Genomic DNA, 21,181 nt, shown 5'->3' on the forward strand with positions numbered 1-21,181 from the left:
AAGTGACAAGAACAGAGCTCAACGACCACGAAGGGACTCGAACCCTCAATCTTCTGATCCGAAGTCAGACGCCTTATCCATTAGGCCACGCGGTCTCATGCCTCTTTACGAATAAACCATTTTCCACTGGAAACAGCCACCGCATAGGAAAAGACGCTCAAGGAGCACAAAGGATTTCATTTGTTAGAGCAGGCACATGACATTGCTGTCTAAGGTATTGCAGTGATCCAAAATGGCAGTTTGATGAGTGTTTTCAGAGAAAAAAACATGCCTTGCAGTGTTCATGAAGTCTTCTAGGCTAAGTTTGTGGTTGTCTCTTCTCTGTTAAGTATAGTCATTTTGCCAGCTGCATGGGTACATAGTACACCGCTTGTCAGGATGGCCGAGTGGTCTAAGGCGCCAGACTCAAGAGGCTTCTCTTCCCTTCTCATGGGCCTTCTGGTCTCTGAATGGAGGCGTGGGTTCAAATCCCACTTCTGACAGAGCTTTTTCACTTTGTCCATCATGGCACATTGGTCAGGCCTGCCAAAACAAGCTCTTGGGTCTTTTCATTTACTAGGCTCTTCAAAGGGCCTTCTCAACAGCAACCTCACATGGACTTTTGGAAAATCTCGCAGAAAAGGAACAAGGCCGACTTTTTTCTACAAGCTTTCTAACACACGTTTTACAAACTGACAAATTCCATCCCCTTTGGCACACCTACAGTCATATGGGTTAGCTCATCTTCTCTTCTAGTTCACTTCATCAGGATCAGAAGCTTTGGAGGCAATTTGTTTTGCTAAATCTTAAAAGGTTAGTGTACAGGTAAAGTGACAAATATGTAAGGAGACCGAACTCAGGAGATAGGTTTTGGCAATAACTTACAGGTCTTCCCTGTATGTTCTGACCTTTGGTGAAAGAGGTGGGGTTATTCCCTCTTCTGACAAGACTCATTTGTTGAAATTTCAACGGACCCTTCCTTGAAAAGAGTTCAGGTTGCAAGAAAACCAATTGCAGTGTTCCATTTGCGGTGTGAATCATATCTTTTCAGAGGAAATGACAGACATACTTTCCAAATTTCAGGCAAGAACTCTTCATATAAATTGGGAACCGAGGCAACCTTTTGAAATTGTTGAGCTTGCAACAAGAAGGAATCGCATCGTGCCACTTGACATGCTGTGTCTGCACCTTTGTAAAAGTCTGGCTTACAGCAGAATTGCAGACAAGGATTTCCTAAATCATATAGGAAATTAATTTTCTCATGTTAGTAAACAAAATGCTTAGCAGAAAGGGAGATGCCACCATGAATGTTTGAACCCTGGGTCATATAGTTTACTTAGAGTCTCTTCCCAGGTCCATCAGGGTATTGGGTTCAAAGTAAGGCAAAGGTTAGAATCCCAGTGTGGACTAGCAGTGTTTATTTGAGGTTGATGTAAAAACTTTGCTGGGACTTGCACAAGTTGTAAGAAAAGAGTTAGCGTCATTGACATTGTGGTGAAAGCTCAGCAAAAGCAGCCACCTTTGTAGCTGTAAACAGTCAAGGGCAGGGATTGAATGATAAGCATGAGTGAGGAAGCACAGGCTTTTGCAAAGTCTCCGAGGACATTTACAACAAGAGGAGCAAATACTCTACAGAAGTGACAAGAACAGAGCTCAACGACCACAAAGGGACTCGAACCCTCAATCTTCTGATCCGAAGTCAGACGCCTTATCCATTAGGCCACGCGGTCTCATGCCTCTTTATGAAGAAACCATTTTCCACTGGAAAAAGCCACCGCATAGGAAAAGACGCTCAAGGAGCACAAAGGATTTCATTTGTTAGAGCAGGCACATGACATTGCTGTCTAAGGTATTGCAGTGATCCAAAATGGCAGTTTGATGAGTGTTTTCAGAGAAAAAAACATGCCTTGCAGTGTTCATGAAGTCTTCTAGGCTAAGTTTGTGGTTGTCTCTTCTCTGTTAAGTATAGTCATTTTGCCAGCTGCATGGGTACATAGTACACCGCTTGTCAGGATGGCCGAGTGGTCTAAGGCGCCAGACTCAAGAGGCTTCTCTTCCCTTCTCATGGGCCTTCTGGTCTCCGAATGGAGGCGTGGGTTCAAATCCCACTTCTGACAGAGCTTTTTCACTTTGTCCATCATGGCACATTGGTCAGGCCTGCCAAAACAAGCTCTTGCGTCTTTTCATTTACTAGGCTCTTCAAAGGGCCTTCTCAACAGCAACCTCACATGGACTTTTTGAAAATCTCGCAGAAAAGGAACAAGGCCGACTTTTTTCTACAAGCTTTTTAACACACGTTTTACAAACTGACAAATTCCATCCCCTTTGGCACACCTACAGTCATATGGGTTAGCTCATCTTCTCTTCTAGTTCACTTCATCAGGATCAGAAGCTTTGGAGGCAATTTGTTTTGCTAAATCTTAAAAGGTTAGTGTACAGGTAAAGTGACAAATATGTAAGGAGACCAAACTGAGGAGATAGGTTTTGGCAATAACTTACAGGTCTTCCCTGTATGTTCTGACCTTTGGTGAAAGAGGTGGGGTTATTCCCTCTTCTGACAAGACTCATTTGTTGAAATTTCAACGGACCCTTCCTTGAAAAGAGTTCAGGTTGCAAGAAAACCAATTGCAGTGTTCCATTTGCGGTGTGGATCATATCTTTTCAGAGGAAATGACAGACATACTTTCCAAATTTCAGGCAAGAACTCTTCATATAAATTGGGAACCGAGGCAACCTTTTGAAATTGTTGAGCTTGCAACAAGAAGGAATCGCATCGTGCCACTTGACATGCTGTGTCTGCACCTTTGTAAAAGTCTGGCTTACAGCAGAATTGCAGACAAGGATTTCCTAAATCATATAGGAAATTAATTTTCTCATGTTAGTAAACAAAATGCTTAGCAGAAAGGGAGATGCCACCATGAATGTTTGAACCCTGGGTCATATAGTTTACTTAGAGTCTCTTCCAAGGTCCATCAGGGTATTGGGTTCAAAGTAAGGCAAAGGTTAGAATCCCAGTGTGGACTAGCAGTGTTTATTTGAGGTTGATGTAAAAACTTTGCTGGGACTTGCACAAGTTGTAAGAAAAGAGTTAGCGTCATTGACATTGTGGTGAAAGCTCAGCAAAAGCAGCCACCTTTGTAGCTGTAAACAGTCAAGGGCAGGGATTGAATGATAAGCATGAGTGAGGAAGCACATGCTTTTGCAAAGTCTCCGAGGACATTTACAACAAGAGGAGCAAATACTCTACAGAAGTGACAAGAACAGAGCTCAACGACCACGAAGGGACTCGAACCCTCAATCTTCTGATCCGAAGTCAGACGCCTTATCCATTAGGCCACGCGGTCTCATGCCTCTTTATGAAGAAACCATTTTCCACTGGAAACAGCCACCGCATAGGAAAAGACGCTCAAGGAGCACAAAGGATTTCATTTGTTAGAGCAGGCACATGACATTGCTGTCTAAGGTATTGCAGTGATCCAAAATGGCAGTTCGATGAGTGTTTTCAGAGAAAAAAACATGCCTTGCAGTGTTCATGAAGTCTTCTAGGCTAAGTTTGTGGTTGTCTCTTCTCTGTTAAGTATAGTCATTTTGCCAGCTGCATGGGTACATAGTACACCGCTTGTCAGGATGGCCGAGTGGTCTAAGGCGCCAGACTCAAGAGGCTTCTCTTCCCTTCTCATGGGCCTTCTGGTCTCCGAATGGAGGCGTGGGTTCAAATCCCACTTCTGACAGAGCTTTTTCACTTTGTCCATCATGGCACATTGGTCAGGCCTGCCAAAACAAGCTCTTGGGTCTTTTCATTTACTAGGCTCTTCAAAGGGCCTTCTCAACAGCAACCTCACATGGACTTTTGGAAAATCTCGCAGAAAAGGAACAAGGCCGACTTTTTTCTACAAGCTTTCTAACACACGTTTTACAAACTGACAAATTCCATCCCCTTTGGCACACCTACAGTCATATGGGTTAGCTCATCTTCTCTTCTAGTTCACTTCATCAGGATCAGAAGCTTTGGAGGCAATTTGTTTTGCTAAATCTTAAAAGGTTAGTGTACAGGTAAAGTGACAAATATGTAAGGAGACCGAACTCAGGAGATAGGTTTTGGCAATAACTTACAGTTCTTCCCTGTATGTTCTGACCTTTGGTGAAAGAGGTGGGGTTATTCCCTCTTCTGACAAGACTCATTTGTTGAAATTTCAACGGACCCTTCCTTGAAAAGAGTTCAGGTTGCAAGAAAACCAATTGCAGTGTTCCATTTGCGGTGTGGATCATATCTTTTCAGAGGAAATGACAGACATACTTTCCAAATTTCAGGCAAGAACTCTTCATATAAATTGGGAACCGAGGCAACCTTTTGAAATTGTTGAGCTTGCAACAAGAAGGAATCGCATCGTGCCACTTAACATGCTGTGTCTGCACCTTTGTAAAAGTCTGGCTTACAGCAGAATTGAAGACAAGGATTTCCTAAATCATATAGGAAATTAATTTTCTCATGTTAGTAAACAAAATGCTTAGCAGAAAGGGAGATGCCACCATGAATGTTTGAACCCTGGGTCATATAGTTTACTTAGAGTCTCTTCCAAGGTCCATCAGGGTATTGGGTTCAAAGTAAGGCAAAGGTTAGAATCCCAGTGTGGACTAGCAGTGTTTATTTGAGGTTGATGTAAAAACTTTGCTGGGACTTGCACAAGTTGTAAGAAAAGAGTTAGCGTCATTGACATTGTGGTGAAAGCTCAGCAAAAGCAGCCACCTTTGTAGCTGTAAACAGTCAAGGGCAGGGATTGAATGATAAGCATGAGTGAGGAGCACATGCTTTTGCAAAGTCTCCGAGGACATTTACAACAAGAGGAGCAAATACTCTACAGAAGTGACAAGAACAGAGCTCAACAACCACAAAGGGACTCGAACCCTCAATCTTCTGATCCGAAGTCAGACGCCTTATCCATTAGGCCACGCGGTCTCATGCCTCTTTATGAAGAAACCATTTTCCACTGGAAACAGCCACCGCATAGGAAAAGACGCTCAAGAAGCACAAAGGATTTCATTTGTTAGAGCAGGCACATGACATTGCTGTCTAAGGTATTGCAGTGATCCAAAATGGCAGTTTGATGAGTGTTTTCAGAAAAAAAAAACATGCCTTGCAGTGTTCATGAAGTCTTCTAGGCTAAGTTTGTGGTTGTCTCTTCTCTGTTAAGTATAGTCATTGTGCCAGCTGCATGGGTACATAGTACACCGCTTGTCAGGATGGCTGAGTGGTCTAAGGCGCCAGACTCAAGAGGCTTCTCTTCCCTTCTCATGGGCCTTCTGGTCTCCGAATGGAGGCGTGGGTTCAAATCCCACTTCTGACAGAGCTTTTTCACTTTGTCCATCATGGCACATTGGTCAGGCCTGCCAAAACAAGCTCTTGGGTCTTTTCATTTACTAGGCTCTTCAAAGGGCCTTCTCAACAGCAACCTCACATGGACTTTTTGAAAATCTCGCAGAAAAGGAACAAGGCCGACTTTTTTCTACAAGCTTTCTAACACACGTTTTACAAACTGACAAATTCCATCCCCTTTGGCACACCTACAGTCATATGGGTTAGCTCATCTTCTCTTCTAGTTCACTTCATCAGGATCAGAAGCTTTGGAGGCAATTTGTTTTGCTAAATCTTAAAAGGTTAGTGTACAGGTAAAGTGACAAATATGTAAGGAGACCGAACTCAGGAGATAGGTTTTGGCAATAACTTACAGGTCTTCCCTGTATGTTCTGACCTTTGGTGAAAGAGGTGGGGTTATTCCCTCTTCTGACAAGACTCATTTGTTGAAATTTCAACGGACCCTTCCTTGAAAAGAGTTCAGGTTGCAAGAAAACCAATTGCAGTGTTCCATTTGCGGTGTGGATCATATCTTTTCAGAGGAAATGACAGACATACTTTCCAAATTTCAGGCAAGAACTCTTCATATAAATTGGGAACCGAGGCAACCTTTTGAAATTGTTGAGCTTGCAACAAGAAGGAATCGCATCGTGCTACTTGACATGCTGTGTCTGCACCTTTGTAAAAGTCTGGCTTACAGCAGAATTGCAGACAAGGATTTCCTAAATCATATAGGAAATTAATTTTCTCATGTTAGTAAACAAAATGCTTAGCAGAAAGGGAGATGCCACCATGAATGTTTGAACCCTGGGCCATATAGTTTACTTAGAGTCTCTTCCCAGGTCCATCAGGGTATTGGGTTCAAAGTAAGGCAAAGGTTAGAATCCCAGTGTGGACTAGCAGTGTTTATTTGAGGTTGATGTAAAAACTTTGCTGGGACTTGCACAAGTTGTAAGAAAAGAGTTAGCGTCATTGACATTGTGGTGAAAGCTCAGCAAAAGCAGCCACCTTTGTAGCTGTAAACAGTCAAGGGCAGGGATTGAATGATAAGCATGAGTGAGGAAGCACAGGCTTTTGCAAAGTCTCCGAGGACATTTACAACAAGAGGAGCAAATACTCTACAAAAGTGACAAGAACAGAGCTCAACGACCACAAAGGGACTCGAACCCTCAATCTTCTGATCCGAAGTCAGACACCTTATCCATTAGGCCACGCGGTCTCATGCCTCTTTATGAAGAAACCATTTTCCACTGGAAACAGCCACCGCATAGGAAAAGACGCTCAAGGAGCACAAAGGATTTCATTTGTTAGAGCAGGCACATGACATTGCTGTCTAAGGTATTGCAGTGATCCAAAATGGCAGTTTGATGAGTGTTTTCAGAGAAAAAAACATGCCTTGCAGTGTTCATGAAGTCTTCTAGGCTAAGTTTGTGGTTGTCTCTTCTCTGTTAAGTATAGTCATTGTGCCAGCTGCATGGGTACATAGTACAACGCTTGTCAGGACGGCCGAGTGGTCTAAGGCGCCAGACTCAAGCGGCTTCTCTTCCCTTCTCATGGGCCTTCTGGTCTCCGAATGGAGGCGTGGGTTCAAATCCCACTTCTGACAGAGCTTTTTCACTTTGTCCATCATGGCACATTGGTCAGGCCTGCCAAAACAAGCTCTTGGGTCTTTTCATTTACTAGGCTCTTCAAAGGGCCTTCTCAACAGCAACCTCACATGGACTTTTGGAAAATCTCGCAGAAAAGGAACAAGGCCGACTTTTTTCTACAAGCTTTCTAACACACGTTTTACAAACTGACAAATTCCATCCCCTTTGGCACACCTACAGTCATATGGGTTAGCTCATCTTCTCTTCTAGTTCACTTCATCAGGATCAGAAGCTTTGGAGGCAATTTGTTTTGCTAAATCTTAAAAGGTTAGTGTACAGGTAAAGTGACAAATATGTAAGGAGACCGAACTCAGGAGATAGGTTTTGGCAATAACTTACAGGTCTTCCCTGTATGTTCTGACCTTTGGTGAAAGAGGTGGGGTTATTCCCTCTTCTGACAAGACTCATTTGTTGAAATTTCAACGGACCCTTCCTTGAAAAGAGTTCAGGTTGCAAGAAAACCAATTGCAGTGTTCCATTTGCGGTGTGGATCATATCTTTTCAGAGGAAATGACAGACATACTTTCCAAATTTCAGGCAAGAACTCTTCATATAAATTGGGAACCGAGGCAACCTTTTGAAATTGTTGAGCTTGCAACAAGAAGGAATCGCATCGTGCCACTTGACATGCTGTGTCTGCACCTTTGTAAAAGTCTGGCTTACAGCAGAATTGCAGACAAGGATTTCCTAAATCATATAGGAAATTAATTTTCTCATGTTAGTAAACAAAATGCTTAGCAGAAAGGGAGATGCCACCATGAATGTTTGAACCCTGGGTCATATAGTTTACTTAGAGTCTCTTCCAAGGTCCATCAGGGTATTGGGTTCAAAGTAAGGCAAAGGTTAGAATCCCAGTGTGGACTAGCAGTGTTTATTTGAGGTTGATGTAAAAACTTTGCTGGGACTTGCACAAGTTGTAAGAAAAGAGTTAGCGTCATTGACATTGTGGTGAAAGCTCAGCAAAAGTAGCCACCTTTGTAGCTGTAAACAGTCAAGGGCAGGGATTGAATGATAAGCATGAGTGAGGAAGCACAGGCTTTTGCAAAGTCTCCGAGGACATTTACAACAAGAGGAGCAAATACTCTACAGAAGTGACAAGAACAGAGCTCAACAACCACGAAGGGACTCGAACCCTCAATCTTCTGATCCGAAGTCAGACGCCTTATCCATTAGGCCACGCGGTCTCATGCCTCTTTATGAAGAAACCATTTTCCACTGGAAACAGCCACCGCATAGGAAAAGACGCTCAAGGAGCACAAAGGATTTCATTTGTTAGAGCAGGCACATGACATTGCTGTCTAAGGTATTGCAGTGATCCAAAATGGCAGTTTGATGAGTGTTTTCAGAAAAAAAAACATGCCTTGCAGTGTTCATGAAGTCTTCTAGGCTAAGTTTGTGGTTGTCTCTTCTCTGTTAAGTATAGTCATTGTGCCAGCTGCATGGGTACATAGTACACCGCTTGTCAGGATGGCCGAGTGGTCTAAGGCGCCAGACTCAAGAGGCTTCTCTTCCCTTCTCATGGGCCTTCTGGTCTCCGAATGGAGGCGTGGGTTCAAATCCCACTTCTGACAGAGCTTTTTCACTTTGTCCATCATGGCACATTGGTCAGGCCTGCCAAAACAAGCTCTTGGGTCTTTTCATTTACTAGGCTCTTCAAAGGGCCTTCTCAACAGCAACCTCACATGGACTTTTTGAAAATCTCGCAGAAAAGGAACAAGGCCGACTTTTTTCTACAAGCTTTCTAACACACGTTTTACAAACTGACAAATTCCATCCCCTTTGGCACACCTACAGTCATATGGGTTAGCTCATCTTCTCTTCTAGTTCACTTCATCAGGATCAGAAGCTTTGGAGGCAATTTGTTTTGCTAAATCTTAAAAGGTTAGTGTACAGGTAAAGTGACAAATATGTAAGGAGACCGAACTCAGGAGATAGGTTTTGGCAATAACTTACAGGTCTTCCCTGTATGTTCTGACCTTTGGTGAAAGAGGTGGGGTTATTCCCTCTTCTGACAAGACTCATTTGTTGAAATTTCAACGGACCCTTCCTTGAAAAGAGTTCAGGTTGCAAGAAAACCAATTGCAGTGTTCCATTTGCGGTGTGGATCATATCTTTTCAGAGGAAATGACAGACATACTTTCCAAATTTCAGGCAAGAACTCTTCATATAAATTGGGAACCGATGCAACCTTTTGAAATTGTTGAGCTTGCAACAAGAAGGAATCGCATCGTGCTACTTGACATGCTGTGTCTGCACCTTTGTAAAAGTCTGGCTTACAGCAGAATTGCAGACAAGGATTTCCTAAATCATATAGGAAATTAATTTTCTCATGTTAGTAAACAAAATGCTTAGCAGAAAGGGAGATGCCACCATGAATGTTTGAACCCTGGGCCATATAGTTTACTTAGAGTCTCTTCCCAGGTCCATCAGGGTATTGGGTTCAAAGTAAGGCAAAGGTTAGAATCCCAGTGTGGACTAGCAGTGTTTATTTGAGGTTGATGTAAAAACTTTGCTGGGACTTGCACAAGTTGTAAGAAAAGAGTTAGCGTCATTGACATTGTGGTGAAAGCTCAGCAAAAGCAGCCACCTTTGTAGCTGTAAACAGTCAAGGGCAGGGATTGAATGATAAGCATGAGTGAGGAAGCACAGGCTTTTGCAAAGTCTCCGAGGACATTTACAACAAGAGGAGCAAATACTCTACAAAAGTGACAAGAACAGAGCTCAACGACCACAAAGGGACTCAAACCCTCAATCTTCTGATCCGAAGGCAGACGCCTTATCCATTAGGCCACGCGGTCTCATGCCTCTTTATGAAGAAACCATTTTCCACTGGAAACAGCCACCGCATAGGAAAAGACGCTCAAGGAGCACAAAGGATTTCATTTGTTAGAGCAGGCACATGACATTGCTGTCTAAGGTATTGCAGTGATCCAAAATGGCAGTTTGATAAGTGTTTTCAGAAAAAAAAACATGCCTTGCAGTGTTCATGAAGTCTTCTAGGCTAAGTTTGTGGTTGTCTCTTCTCTGTTAAGTATAGTCATTGTGCCAGCTGCATGGGTACATAGTACACCGCTTGTCAGGATGGCCGAGTGGTCTAAGGTGCCAGACTCAAGAGGTTTCTCTTCCCTTCTCATGGGCCTTCTGGTCTCCGAATGGAGGCGTGGGTTCAAATCCCACTTCTGACAGAGCTTTTTCACTTTGTCCATCATGGCACATTGGTCAGGCCTGCCAAAACAAGCTCTTGGGTCTTTTCATTTACTAGGCTCTTCAAAGGGCCTTCTCAACAGCAACCTCACATGGACTTTTGGAAAATCTCGCAGAAAAGGAACAAGGCCGACTTTTTTCTACAAGCTTTCTAACACACGTTTTACAAACTGACAAATTCCATCCCCTTTGGCACACCTACAGTCATATGGGTTAGCTCATCTTCTCTTCTAGTTCACTTCATCAGGATCAGAAGCTTTGGAGGCAATTTGTTTTGCTAAATCTTAAAAGGTTAGTGTACAGGTAAAGTGACAAATATGTAAGGAGACCGAACTCAGGAGATAGGTTTTGGCAATAACTTACAGGTCTTCCCTGTATGTTCTGACCTTTGGTGAAAGAGGTGGGGTTATTCCCTCTTCTGACAAGACTCATTTGTTGAAATTTCAACGGACCCTTCCTTGAAAAGAGTTCAGGTTGCAAGAAAACCAATTGCAGTGTTCCATTTGCGGTGCGGATCATATCTTTTCAGAGGAAATGACAGACATACTTTCCAAATTTCAGGCAAGAACTCTTCATATAAATTGGGAACCGAGGCAACCTTTTGAAATTGTTGAGCTTGCAACAAGAAGGAATCGCATCGTGCCACTTGACATGCTGTGTCTGCCCCTTTGTAAAAGTCTGGCTTACAGCAGAATTGCAGACAAGGATTTCCTAAATCATATAGGAAATTAATTTTCTCATGTTAGTAAACAAAATGCTTAGCAGAAAGGGAGATGCCACCATGAATGTTTGAACCCTGGGCCATATAGTTTACTTAGAGTCTCTTCCCAGGTCCATCAGGGTATTGGGTTCAAAGTAAGGCAAAGGTTAGAATCCCAGTGTGGACTAGCAGTGTTTATTTGAGGTTGATGTAAAAACTTTGCTGGGACTTGCACAAGTTGTAAGAAAAGAGTTAGCGTCATTGACATTGTGGTGAAAGCTCAGCAAAAGCAGCCACCTTTGTAGCTGTAAACAGTCAAGGGCAGGGATTGAATGATAAGCATGAGTGAGGAAGCACAGGCTTTTGCAAAGTCTCCGAGGACATTTACAACAAGAGGAGCAAATACTCTACAAAAGTGACAAGAACAGAGCTCAACGACCACAAAGGGACTCAAACCCTCAATCTTCTGATCCGAAGGCAGACGCCTTATCCATTAGGCCACGCGGTCTCATGCCTCTTTATGAAGAAACCATTTTCCACTGGAAACAGCCACCGCATAGGAAAAGACGCTCAAGGAGCACAAAGGATTTCATTTGTTAGAGCAGGCACATGACATTGCTGTCTAAGGTATTGCAGTGATCCAAAATGGCAGTTTGATAAGTGTTTTCAGAAAAAAAAACATGCCTTGCAGTGTTCATGAAGTCTTCTAGGCTAAGTTTGTGGTTGTCTCTTCTCTGTTAAGTATAGTCATTGTGCCAGCTGCATGGGTACATAGTACACCGCTTGTCAGGATGGCCGAGTGGTCTAAGGTGCCAGACTCAAGAGGTTTCTCTTCCCTTCTCATGGGCCTTCTGGTCTCCGAATGGAGGCGTGGGTTCAAATCCCACTTCTGACAGAGCTTTTTCACTTTGTCCATCATGGCACATTGGTCAGGCCTGCCAAAACAAGCTCTTGGGTCTTTTCATTTACTAGGCTCTTCAAAGGGCCTTCTCAACAGCAACCTCACATGGACTTTTGGAAAATCTCGCAGAAAAGGAACAAGGCCGACTTTTTTCTACAAGCTTTCTAACACACGTTTTACAAACTGACAAATTCCATCCCCTTTGGCACACCTACAGTCATATGGGTTAGCTCATCTTCTCTTCTAGTTCACTTCATCAGGATCAGAAGCTTTGGAGGCAATTTGTTTTGCTAAATCTTAAAAGGTTAGTGTACAGGTAAAGTGACAAATATGTAAGGAGACCGAACTCAGGAGATAGGTTTTGGCAATAACTTACAGGTCTTCCCTGTATGTTCTGACCTTTGGTGAAAGAGGTGGGGTTATTCCCTCTTCTGACAAGACTCATTTGTTGAAATTTCAACGGACCCTTCCTTGAAAAGAGTTCAGGTTGCAAGAAAACCAATTGCAGTGTTCCATTTGCGGTGCGGATCATATCTTTTCAGAGGAAATGACAGACATACTTTCCAAATTTCAGGCAAGAACTCTTCATATAAATTGGGAACCGAGGCAACCTTTTGAAATTGTTGAGCTTGCAACAAGAAGGAATCGCATCGTGCCACTTGACATGCTGTGTCTGCCCCTTTGTAAAAGTCTGGCTTACAGCAGAATTGCAGACAAGGATTTCCTAAATCATATAGGAAATTAATTTTCTCATGTTAGTAAACAAAATGCTTAGCAGAAAGGGAGATGCCACCATGAATGTTTGAACCCTGGGTCATATAGTTTACTTAGAGTCTCTTCCCAGGTCTATCAGGGTATTGGGTTCAAAGTAAGGCAAAGGTTAGAATCCCAGTGTGGACTAGCAGTGTTTATTTGAGGTTGATGTAAAAACTTTGCTGGGACTTGCACAAGTTGTAAGAAAAGAGTTAGCGTCATTGACATTGTGGTGAAAGCTCAGCAAAAGCAGCCACCTTTGTAGCTGTAAACAGTCAAGGGCAGGGATTGAATGATAAGCATGAGTGAGGAAGCACAGGCTTTTGCAAAGTCTCCGAGGACATTTACAACAAGAGGAGCAAATACTCTACAGAAGTGACAAGAACAGAGCTCAACAACCACGAAGGGACTCGAACCCTCAATCTTCTGATCCGAAGTCAGACGCCTTATCCATTAGGCCACGCGGTCTCATGCCTCTTTATAAAGAAACCATTTTCCACTGGAAACAGCCACCGCATAGGAAAAGACGCTCAAGGAGCACAAAGGATTTCATTTGTTAGAGCAGGCACATGACATTGCTGTCTAAGGTATTGCAGTGATCCAAAATGGCAGTTTGATGAGTGTTTTCAGAGAAAAAAACATGCCTTGCAGTGTTCATGAAGTCTTCTAGGCTAAGTTTGTGGTTGTCTCTTCTCTGTTAAGTATAGTCATTGTGCCAGCTGCATGGGTACATAGTACACCGCTTGTCAGGATGGCCGAGTGGTCTAAGGCGCCAAACTCAAGAGGCTTCTCTTCCCTTCTCATGGGCCTTCTGGTCTCCGAATGGAGGCGTGGGTTCAAATCCCACTTCTGACAGAGCTTTTCACTTTGTCCATCATGGCACATTGGTCATGCCTGCCAAAACAAGCTCTTGGGTCTTTTCATTTACTAGGCTCTTCAAAGGGCCTTCTCAACAGCAACCTCACATGGACTTTTTGAAAATCTCGCAGAAAAGGAACAAGGCCGACTTTTTTCTACAAGCTTTCTAACACACGTTTTACAAACTGACAAATTCCATCCCCTTTGGCACACCTACAGTCATATGGGTTAGCTCATCTTCTCTTCTAGTTCACTTCATCAGGATCAGAAGCTTTGGAGGCAATTTGTTTTGCTAAATCTTAAAAGGTTAGTGTACAGGTAAAGTGACAAATATGTAAGGAGACCGAACTCAGGAGATAGGTTTTGGCAATAACTTACAGGTCTTCCCTGTATGTTCTGACCTTTGGTGAAAGAGGTGGGGTTATTCCCTCTTCTGACAAGACTCATTTGTTGAAATTTCAACGGACCCTTCCTTGAAAAGAGTTCAGGTTGCAAGAAAACCAATTGCAGTGTTCCATTTGCGGTGTGGATCATATCTTTTCAGAGGAAATGACAGACATACTTTCCAAATTTCAGGCAAGAACTCTTCATATAAATTGGGAACCGAGGCAACCTTTTGAAATTGTTGAGCTTGCAACAAGAAGGAATCGCATCGTGCCACTTGACATGCTGTGTCTGCACCTTTGTAAAAGTCTGGCTTACAGCAGAATTGCAGACAAGGATTTCCTAAATCATATAGGAAATTAATTTTCTCATGTTAGTAAACAAAATGCTTAGCAGAAAGGGAGATGCCACCATGAATGTTTGAACCCTGGGTCATATAGTTTACTTAGAGTCTCTTCCAAGGTCCATCAGGGTATTGGGTTCAAAGTAAGGCAAAGGTTAGAATCCCAGTGTGGACTAGCAGTGTTTATTTGAGGTTGATGTAAAAACTTTGCTGGGACTTGCACAAGTTGTAAGAAAAGAGTTAGCGTCATTGACATTGTGGTGAAAGCTCAGCAAAAGCAGCAACCTTTGTAGCTGTAAACAGTCAAGGGCAGGGATTGAATGATAAGCATGAGTGAGGAAGCACAGGCTTTTGCAAAGTCTCCGAGGACATTTACAACAAGAGGAGCAAATACTCTACAGAAGTGACAAGAACAGAACTCAACGACCACGAAGGGACTCGAACCCTCAATCTTCTGATCCGAAGTCAGACGCCTTATCCATTAGGCCACGCAGTCTCATGCCTCTTTATGAAGAAACCATTTTCCACTGGAAACAGCCACTGCATAGGAAAAGACGCTCAAGGAGCACAAAGGATTTCATTTGTTAGAGCAGGCACATGACATTGCTGTCTAAGGTATTGCAGTGATCCAAAATGGCAGTTTGATGAGTGTTTTCAGAGAAAAAAACATGCCTTGCAGTGTTCATGAAGTCTTCTAGGCTAAGTTTGTGGTTGTCTCTTCTCTGTTAAGTATAGTCATTGTGCCAGCTGCATGGGTACATAGTGCACCGCTTGTCAGGATGGCTGAGTGGTCTAAGGCGCCAGACTCAAGAGGCTTCTCTTCCCTTCTCATGGGCCTTCTGGTCTCCGAATGGAGGCGTGGGTTCAAATCCCACTTCTGACAGAGCTTTTTCACTTTGTCCATCATGGCACATTGGTCAGGCCTGCCAAAACAAGCTCTTGGGTCTTTTCATTTACTAGGCTCTTCAAAGGGCCTTCTCAACAGCAACCTCACATGGACTTTTGGAAAATCTCGCAGAAAAGGAACAAGGCCGACTTTTTTCTACAAGCTTTCTAACACACGTTTTACAAACTGACAAATTCCATCCCCTTTGGCACACCTACAGTCATATGGGTTAGCTCATCTTCTCTTCTAGTTCACTTCATCAGGATCAGAAGCTTTGGAGGCAATTTGTTTTGCTAAATCTTAAAAGGTTAGTGTACAGGTAAAGTGACAAATATGTAAGGAGACCGAACTCAGGAGATAGGTTTTGGCAATAACTTACAGGTCTTCCCTGTATGTTCTGACCTTTGGTGAAAGAGGTGGGGTTATTCCCTCTTCTGACAAGACTCATTTGTTGAAATTTCAACGGACCCTTCCTTGAAAAGAGTTCAGGTTGCAAGAAAACCAATTGCAGTGTTCCATTTGCGGTGTGGATCATATCTTTTCAGAGGAAATGACAGACATACTTTCCAAATTTCAGGCAAGAACTCTTCATATAAATTGGGAACCGAGGCAACCTTTTGAAATTGTTGAGCTTGCAACAAGAAGGAATCGCATCGTGCCACTTGACATGCTGTGTCTGCACCTTTGTAAAAGTCTGGCTTACAGCAGAATTGCAGACAAGGATTTCCTAAATCATATAGGAAATTAATTTTCTCATGTTAGTAAACAAAATGCTTAGCAGAAAGGGAGATGCCACCATGAATGTTTGAACCCTGGGTCATATAGTTTACTTAGAGTCTCTTCCTAGGTCTATCAGGGTATTGGGTTCAAAGTAAGGCAAAGGTTAGAATCCCAGTGTGGACTAGCAGTGTTTATTTGAGGTTGATGTAAAAACTTTGCTGGGACTTGCACAAGTTGTAAGAAAAGAGTTAGCGTCATTGACATTGTGGTGAAAGCTCAGCAAAAGCAGCCACCTTTGTAGCTGTAAACAGTCAAGGGCAGGGATTGAATGATAAGCATGAGTGAGGAAGCACAGGCTTTTGCAAAGTCTCCGAGGACATTTACAACAAGAGGAGCAAATACTCTACAGAAGTGACAAGAACAGAGCTCAACGACCACAAAGGGACTCGAACCCTCAATCTTCTGATCCGAAGTCAGACGCCTTATCCATTAGGCCATGCGGTCTCATGCCTCTTTATGAAGAAACCATTTTCCACTGGAAACAGCCACCGCATAGGAAAAGACGCTCAAGGAGCACAAAGGATTTCATTTGTTAGAGCAGGCACATGACATTGCTGTCTAAGGTATTGCAGTGATCCAAAATGGCAGTTTGATGAGTGTTTTCAGAGAAAAAAACATGCCTTGCAGTGTTCATGAAGTCTTCTAGGCTAAGTTTGTGGTTGTCTCTTCTCTGTTAAGTATAGTCATTGTGCCAGCTGCATGGGTACATAGTACACAGCTTGTCAGGATGGCCGAGTGGTCTAAGGCGCCAGACTCAAGAGGCTTCTCTTCCCTTCTCATGGGCCTTCTGGTCTCCGAATGAAGGCGTGGGTTCAAATCCCACTTCTGACAGAGCTTTTCACTTTGTCCATCATGGCACATTGGTCAGGCCTGCCAAAACAAGCTCTTGGGTCTTTTCATTTACTAGGCTCTTCAAAGGGCCTTCTCAACAGCAACCTCACATGGACTTTTGGAAAATCTCGCAGAAAAGGAACAAGGCCGACTTTTTTCTACAAGCTTTCTAACACACGTTTTACAAACTGACAAATTCCATCCCCTTTGGCACACCTACAGTCATATGGGTTAGCTCATCTTCTCTTCTAGTTCACTTCATCAGGATCAGAAGCTTTGGAGGCAATTTGTTTTGCTAAATCTTAAAAGGTTAGTGTACAGGTAAAGTGACAAATATGTAAGGAGACCGAACTCAGGAGATAGGTTTTGGCAATAACTTACAGGTCTTCCCTGTATGTTCTGACCTTTGGTGAAAGAGGTGGGGTTATTCCCTCTTCTGACAAGACTCATTTGTTGAAATTTCAACGGACCCTTCCTTGAAAAGAGTTCAGGTTGCAAGAAAACCAATTGCAGTGTTCCATTTGCGGTGTGGATCATATCTTTTCAGAGGAAATGACAGACATACTTTCCAAATTTCAGGCAAGAACTCTTCATATAAATTGGGAACCGAGGCAACCTTTTGAAATTGTTGAGCTTGCAACAAGAAGGAATCGCATCGTGCCACTTGACATGCTGTGTCTGCACCTTTGTAAAAGTCTGGCTTACAGCAGAATTGCAGACAAGGATTTCCTAAATCATATAGGAAATTAATTTTCTCATGTTAGTAAACAAAATGCTTAGCAGAAAGGGAGTTGCCACCATGAATGTTTGAACCCTGGGTCATATAGTTTACCTAGAGTCTCTTCCAAGGTCCATCAGGGTATTGGGTTCAAAGTAAGGCAAAGGTTAGAATCCCAGTGTGGACTAGCAGTGTTTATTTGAGGTTGATGTAAAAACTTTGCTGGGACTTGCACAAGTTGTAAGAAAAGAGTTAGCGTCATTGACATTGTGGTGAAAGCTCAGCAAAAGCAGCCACCTTTGTAGCTGTAAACAGTCAAGGGCAGGGATTGAATGATAAGCATGAGTGAGGAAGCACAGGCTTTTGCAAAGTCTCCGAGGACATTTACAACACGAGGAGCAAATACTCTACAGAAGTGACAAGAACCAAGCTCAACGACCACGAAGGGACTCGAACCCTCAATCTTCTGATCCGAAGTCAGACGCCTTATCCATTAGGCCACGCGGTCTCATGCCTCTTTATGAAGAAACCATTTTCCACTGGAAACAGCCACCGCATAGGAAAAGACGCTCAAGGAGCACAAAGGATTTTATTTGTTAGAGCAGGCACATGACATTGCTGTCTAAGGTATTGCAGTGATCCAAAATGGCAGTTTGATGAGTGTTTTCAGAAAAAAAAACATGCCTTGCAGTGTTCACGAAGTCTTCTAGGCTAAGTTTGTGGTTGTCTCTTCTCTGTTAAGTATAGTCATTGTGCCAGCTGCATGGGTACATAGTACACCGCTTGTCAGGATGGCCGAGTGGTCTAAGGCGCCAGACTCAAGAGGCTTCTCTTCCCTTCTCATGGGCCTTCTGGTCTCCGAATGGAGGCGTGGGTTCAAATCCCACTTCTGACAGGGTTTTTTCACTTTGTCCATCATGGCACATTGGTCAGGCCTGCCAAAACAAGCTCTTGGGTCTTTTCATTTACTAGGCTCTTCAAAGGGCCTTCTCAACAGCAACCTCACATGGACTTTTGGAAAATCTCGCAGAAAAGGAACAAGGCCGACTTTTTTCTACAAGCTTTCTAACACACGTTTTACAAACTGACTAATTCCATCCCCTTTGGCACACCTACAGTCATATGGGTTAGCTCATCTTCTCTTCTAGTTCACTTCATCAGGATCAGAAGCTTTGGAGGCAATTTGTTTTGCTAAATCTTAAAAGGTTAGTGTACAGGTAAAGTGACAAATATGTAAGGAGACCGAACTCAGGAGATAGGTTTTGGCAATAACTTACAGGTCTTACCTGTATGTTCTGACCTTTGGTGAAAGAGGTGGGGTTATTCCCTCTTCTGACAAGACTCATTTGTTGAAATTTCAACGGACCCTTCCTTGAAAAGAGTTCAGGTTGCAAGAAAACCAATTGCAGTGTTCCATTTGCGGTGTGGATCATATCTTTTCAGAGGAAATGACAGACATACTTTCCAAATTTCAGGCAAGAACTCTTCATATAAATTGGGAACCGAGGCAACCTTTTGAAATTGTTGAGCTTGCAACAAGAAGGAATCGCATCGTGCCACTTGACATGCTGTGTCTGCACCTTTGTAAAAGTCTGGCTTACAGCAGAATTGCAGACAAGGATTTCCTAAATCATATAGGAAATTAATTTTCTCATGTTAGTAAACAAAATGCTTAGCAGAAAGGGAGATGCCACCATGAATGTTTGAACCCTGGGTCATATAGTTTACTTAGAGTCTCTTCCCAGGTCCATCAGGGTATTGGGTTCAAAGTAAGGCAAAGGTTAGAATCCCAGTGTGGACTAGCAGTGTTTATTTGAGGTTGATGTAAAAACTTTGCTGGGACTTGCACAAGTTGTAAGAAAAGAGTTAGCGTCATTGACATTGTGGTGAAAGCTCAGCAAAAGCAGCCACCTTTGTAGCTGTAAACAGTCAAGGGCAGGGATTGAATGATAAGCATGAGTGAGGAAGCACAGGCTTTTGCAAAGTCTCCGAGGACATTTACAACAAGAGGAGCAAATACTCTACAGAAGTGACAAGAACAGAGCTCAACGACCACAAAGGGACTCGAACCCTCAATCTTCTGATCCGAAGTCAGACGCCTTATCCATTAGGCCACGCGGTCTCATGCCTCTTTATGAAGAAACCATTTTCCACTGGAAACAGCCACCGCATAGGAAAAGACGCTCAAGGAGCACAAAGGATTTCATTTGTTAGAGCAGGCACATGACATTGCTGTCTAAGGTATTGCAGTGATCCAAAATGGCAGTTTGATGAGTGTTTTCAGAAAAAAAAACATGCCTTGCAGTGTTCATGAAGTCTTCTAGGCTAAGTTTGTGGTGGTCTCTTCTCTGTTAAGTATAGTCATTGTGCCAGCTGCATGGGTACATAGTACACCGCTTGTCAGGATGGCCGAGCGGTCTAAGGCGCCAGACTCAAGAGGCTTCTCTTCCCTTCTCATGGGCCTTCTGGTCTCCGAATGGAGGCGTGGGTTCAAATCCCACTTCTGACAGGGTTTTTTCACTTTGTCCATCATGGCACATTGGTCAGGCCTGCCAAAACAAGCTCTTGGGTCTTTTCATTTACTAGGCTCTTCAAAGGGCCTTCTCAACAGCAACCTCACATGGACTTTTGGAAAATCTCGCAGAAAAGGAACAAGGCCGACTTTTTTCTACAAGCTTTCTAACACACGTTTTACAAACTGACTAATTCCATCCCCTTTGGCACACCTACAGTCATATGGGTTAGCTCATCTTCTCTTCTAGTTCACTTCATCAGGATCAGAAGCTTTGGAGGCAATTTGTTTTGCTAAATCTTAAAAGGTTAGTGTACAGGTAAAGTGACAAATATGTAAGGAGACCGAACTCAGGAGATAGGTTTTGGCAATAACTTACAGGTCTTCCCTGTATGTTCTGACCTTTGGTGAAAGAGGTGGGGTTATTCCCTCTTCTGACAAGACTCATTTGTTGAAATTTCAACGGACCCTTCCTTGAAAAGAGTTCAGGTTGCAAGAAAACCAATTGCAGTGTTCCATTTGCGGTGTGGATCATATCTTTTCAGAGGAAATGACAGACATACTTTCCAAATTTCAGGCAAGAACTCTTCATATAAATTGGGAACCGAGGCAACCTTTTGAAATTGTTGAGCTTGCAACAAGAAGGAATCGCATCGTGCCACTTGACATGCTGTGTCTGCACCTTTGTAAAAGTCTGGCTTACAGCAGAATTGCAGACAAGGATTTCCTAAATCATATAGGAAATTAATTTTCTCATGTTAGTAAACAAAATGCTTAGCAGAAAGGGAGATGCCACCATGAATGTTTGAACCCTGGGTCATATAGTTTACTTAGAGTCTCTTCCCAGGTCCATCAGAGTATTGGGTTCAAAGTAAGGCAAAGGTTAGAATCCCAGTGTGGACTAGCAGTGTTTATTTGAGGTTGATGTAAAAACTTTGCTGGGACTTGCACAAGTTGTAAGAAAAGAGTTAGCGTCATTGACATTGTGGTGAAAGCTCAGCAAAAGCAGCCACCTTTGTAGCTGTAAACAGTCAAGGGCAGGGATTGAATGATAAGCATGAGTGAGGAAGCACAGGCTTTTGCAAAGTCTCCGAGGACATTTACAACAAGAGGAGCAAATACTTTACAGAAGTGACAAGAACAGAGCTCAACAACAACAAAGGGACTCGAACCCTCAATCTTCTGATCCGAAGTCAGACGCCTTATCCATTAGGCCACGCGGTTTCATGCCTCTTTATGAAGAAACCATTTTCCACTGGAAACAGCCACCGCATAGGAAAAGACGCTCAAGGAGCACAAAGGATTTCATTTGTTAGAGCAGGCACATGAC

At 43.1% G+C, this 21,181-nt stretch overlaps 24 non-coding genes across 24 annotated transcripts; 13 read left to right on the forward strand and 11 right to left on the reverse strand.

Annotated features, from left to right (window-relative positions):
• Positions 1 to 22: 22 nt before the first annotated feature.
• TRNAR-UCG (transfer RNA arginine (anticodon UCG)) lies at positions 23 to 95 on the reverse strand. The gene has a single exon. It is a non-coding gene; the product is annotated as a tRNA-Arg (tRNA).
• A 277-nt stretch (positions 96 to 372) lies between these two features.
• Positions 373 to 482, forward strand: TRNAL-CAA (transfer RNA leucine (anticodon CAA)). The gene is made up of 2 exons: positions 373 to 410; positions 437 to 482. It is a non-coding gene; the product is annotated as a tRNA-Leu (tRNA).
• A 1,154-nt stretch (positions 483 to 1,636) lies between these two features.
• On the reverse strand, positions 1,637 to 1,709 carry TRNAR-UCG (transfer RNA arginine (anticodon UCG)). The gene has a single exon. It is a non-coding gene; the product is annotated as a tRNA-Arg (tRNA).
• A 277-nt stretch (positions 1,710 to 1,986) lies between these two features.
• On the forward strand, positions 1,987 to 2,096 carry TRNAL-CAA (transfer RNA leucine (anticodon CAA)). The gene is made up of 2 exons: positions 1,987 to 2,024; positions 2,051 to 2,096. It is a non-coding gene; the product is annotated as a tRNA-Leu (tRNA).
• Positions 2,097 to 3,250: 1,154 nt separating this feature from the next.
• On the reverse strand, positions 3,251 to 3,323 carry TRNAR-UCG (transfer RNA arginine (anticodon UCG)). Its single transcript has one exon. It is a non-coding gene; the product is annotated as a tRNA-Arg (tRNA).
• A 277-nt stretch (positions 3,324 to 3,600) lies between these two features.
• TRNAL-CAA (transfer RNA leucine (anticodon CAA)) lies at positions 3,601 to 3,710 on the forward strand. Its single transcript has 2 exons — positions 3,601 to 3,638; positions 3,665 to 3,710. It is a non-coding gene; the product is annotated as a tRNA-Leu (tRNA).
• A 1,153-nt stretch (positions 3,711 to 4,863) lies between these two features.
• TRNAR-UCG (transfer RNA arginine (anticodon UCG)) lies at positions 4,864 to 4,936 on the reverse strand. Its single transcript has one exon. It is a non-coding gene; the product is annotated as a tRNA-Arg (tRNA).
• A 278-nt stretch (positions 4,937 to 5,214) lies between these two features.
• On the forward strand, positions 5,215 to 5,324 carry TRNAL-CAA (transfer RNA leucine (anticodon CAA)). The gene is made up of 2 exons: positions 5,215 to 5,252; positions 5,279 to 5,324. It is a non-coding gene; the product is annotated as a tRNA-Leu (tRNA).
• Positions 5,325 to 6,478: 1,154 nt separating this feature from the next.
• Positions 6,479 to 6,551, reverse strand: TRNAR-UCG (transfer RNA arginine (anticodon UCG)). The gene has a single exon. It is a non-coding gene; the product is annotated as a tRNA-Arg (tRNA).
• Positions 6,552 to 6,828: 277 nt separating this feature from the next.
• On the forward strand, positions 6,829 to 6,938 carry TRNAL-CAA (transfer RNA leucine (anticodon CAA)). The gene is made up of 2 exons: positions 6,829 to 6,866; positions 6,893 to 6,938. It is a non-coding gene; the product is annotated as a tRNA-Leu (tRNA).
• Positions 6,939 to 8,092: 1,154 nt separating this feature from the next.
• On the reverse strand, positions 8,093 to 8,165 carry TRNAR-UCG (transfer RNA arginine (anticodon UCG)). The gene has a single exon. It is a non-coding gene; the product is annotated as a tRNA-Arg (tRNA).
• Positions 8,166 to 8,442: 277 nt separating this feature from the next.
• Positions 8,443 to 8,552, forward strand: TRNAL-CAA (transfer RNA leucine (anticodon CAA)). Its single transcript has 2 exons — positions 8,443 to 8,480; positions 8,507 to 8,552. It is a non-coding gene; the product is annotated as a tRNA-Leu (tRNA).
• A 1,504-nt stretch (positions 8,553 to 10,056) lies between these two features.
• On the forward strand, positions 10,057 to 10,166 carry TRNAL-CAA (transfer RNA leucine (anticodon CAA)). Its single transcript has 2 exons — positions 10,057 to 10,094; positions 10,121 to 10,166. It is a non-coding gene; the product is annotated as a tRNA-Leu (tRNA).
• Positions 10,167 to 11,670: 1,504 nt separating this feature from the next.
• TRNAL-CAA (transfer RNA leucine (anticodon CAA)) lies at positions 11,671 to 11,780 on the forward strand. Its single transcript has 2 exons — positions 11,671 to 11,708; positions 11,735 to 11,780. It is a non-coding gene; the product is annotated as a tRNA-Leu (tRNA).
• Positions 11,781 to 12,934: 1,154 nt separating this feature from the next.
• On the reverse strand, positions 12,935 to 13,007 carry TRNAR-UCG (transfer RNA arginine (anticodon UCG)). Its single transcript has one exon. It is a non-coding gene; the product is annotated as a tRNA-Arg (tRNA).
• Positions 13,008 to 13,284: 277 nt separating this feature from the next.
• Positions 13,285 to 13,394, forward strand: TRNAL-CAA (transfer RNA leucine (anticodon CAA)). The gene is made up of 2 exons: positions 13,285 to 13,322; positions 13,349 to 13,394. It is a non-coding gene; the product is annotated as a tRNA-Leu (tRNA).
• Positions 13,395 to 14,547: 1,153 nt separating this feature from the next.
• Positions 14,548 to 14,620, reverse strand: TRNAR-UCG (transfer RNA arginine (anticodon UCG)). Its single transcript has one exon. It is a non-coding gene; the product is annotated as a tRNA-Arg (tRNA).
• Positions 14,621 to 14,897: 277 nt separating this feature from the next.
• TRNAL-CAA (transfer RNA leucine (anticodon CAA)) lies at positions 14,898 to 15,007 on the forward strand. The gene is made up of 2 exons: positions 14,898 to 14,935; positions 14,962 to 15,007. It is a non-coding gene; the product is annotated as a tRNA-Leu (tRNA).
• Positions 15,008 to 16,161: 1,154 nt separating this feature from the next.
• Positions 16,162 to 16,234, reverse strand: TRNAR-UCG (transfer RNA arginine (anticodon UCG)). The gene has a single exon. It is a non-coding gene; the product is annotated as a tRNA-Arg (tRNA).
• A 277-nt stretch (positions 16,235 to 16,511) lies between these two features.
• On the forward strand, positions 16,512 to 16,621 carry TRNAL-CAA (transfer RNA leucine (anticodon CAA)). Its single transcript has 2 exons — positions 16,512 to 16,549; positions 16,576 to 16,621. It is a non-coding gene; the product is annotated as a tRNA-Leu (tRNA).
• Positions 16,622 to 17,774: 1,153 nt separating this feature from the next.
• On the reverse strand, positions 17,775 to 17,847 carry TRNAR-UCG (transfer RNA arginine (anticodon UCG)). Its single transcript has one exon. It is a non-coding gene; the product is annotated as a tRNA-Arg (tRNA).
• A 277-nt stretch (positions 17,848 to 18,124) lies between these two features.
• TRNAL-CAA (transfer RNA leucine (anticodon CAA)) lies at positions 18,125 to 18,234 on the forward strand. The gene is made up of 2 exons: positions 18,125 to 18,162; positions 18,189 to 18,234. It is a non-coding gene; the product is annotated as a tRNA-Leu (tRNA).
• A 1,154-nt stretch (positions 18,235 to 19,388) lies between these two features.
• On the reverse strand, positions 19,389 to 19,461 carry TRNAR-UCG (transfer RNA arginine (anticodon UCG)). Its single transcript has one exon. It is a non-coding gene; the product is annotated as a tRNA-Arg (tRNA).
• Positions 19,462 to 19,738: 277 nt separating this feature from the next.
• Positions 19,739 to 19,848, forward strand: TRNAL-CAA (transfer RNA leucine (anticodon CAA)). Its single transcript has 2 exons — positions 19,739 to 19,776; positions 19,803 to 19,848. It is a non-coding gene; the product is annotated as a tRNA-Leu (tRNA).
• The last annotated feature ends 1,333 nt before the right edge of the window (positions 19,849 to 21,181 follow it).

Source organism: Hyperolius riggenbachi, chromosome 8, assembly GCF_040937935.1.
Source record: "Hyperolius riggenbachi isolate aHypRig1 chromosome 8, aHypRig1.pri, whole genome shotgun sequence".
In the NCBI taxonomy this organism is placed as follows: Eukaryota; Metazoa; Chordata; class Amphibia; order Anura; family Hyperoliidae; genus Hyperolius; species Hyperolius riggenbachi.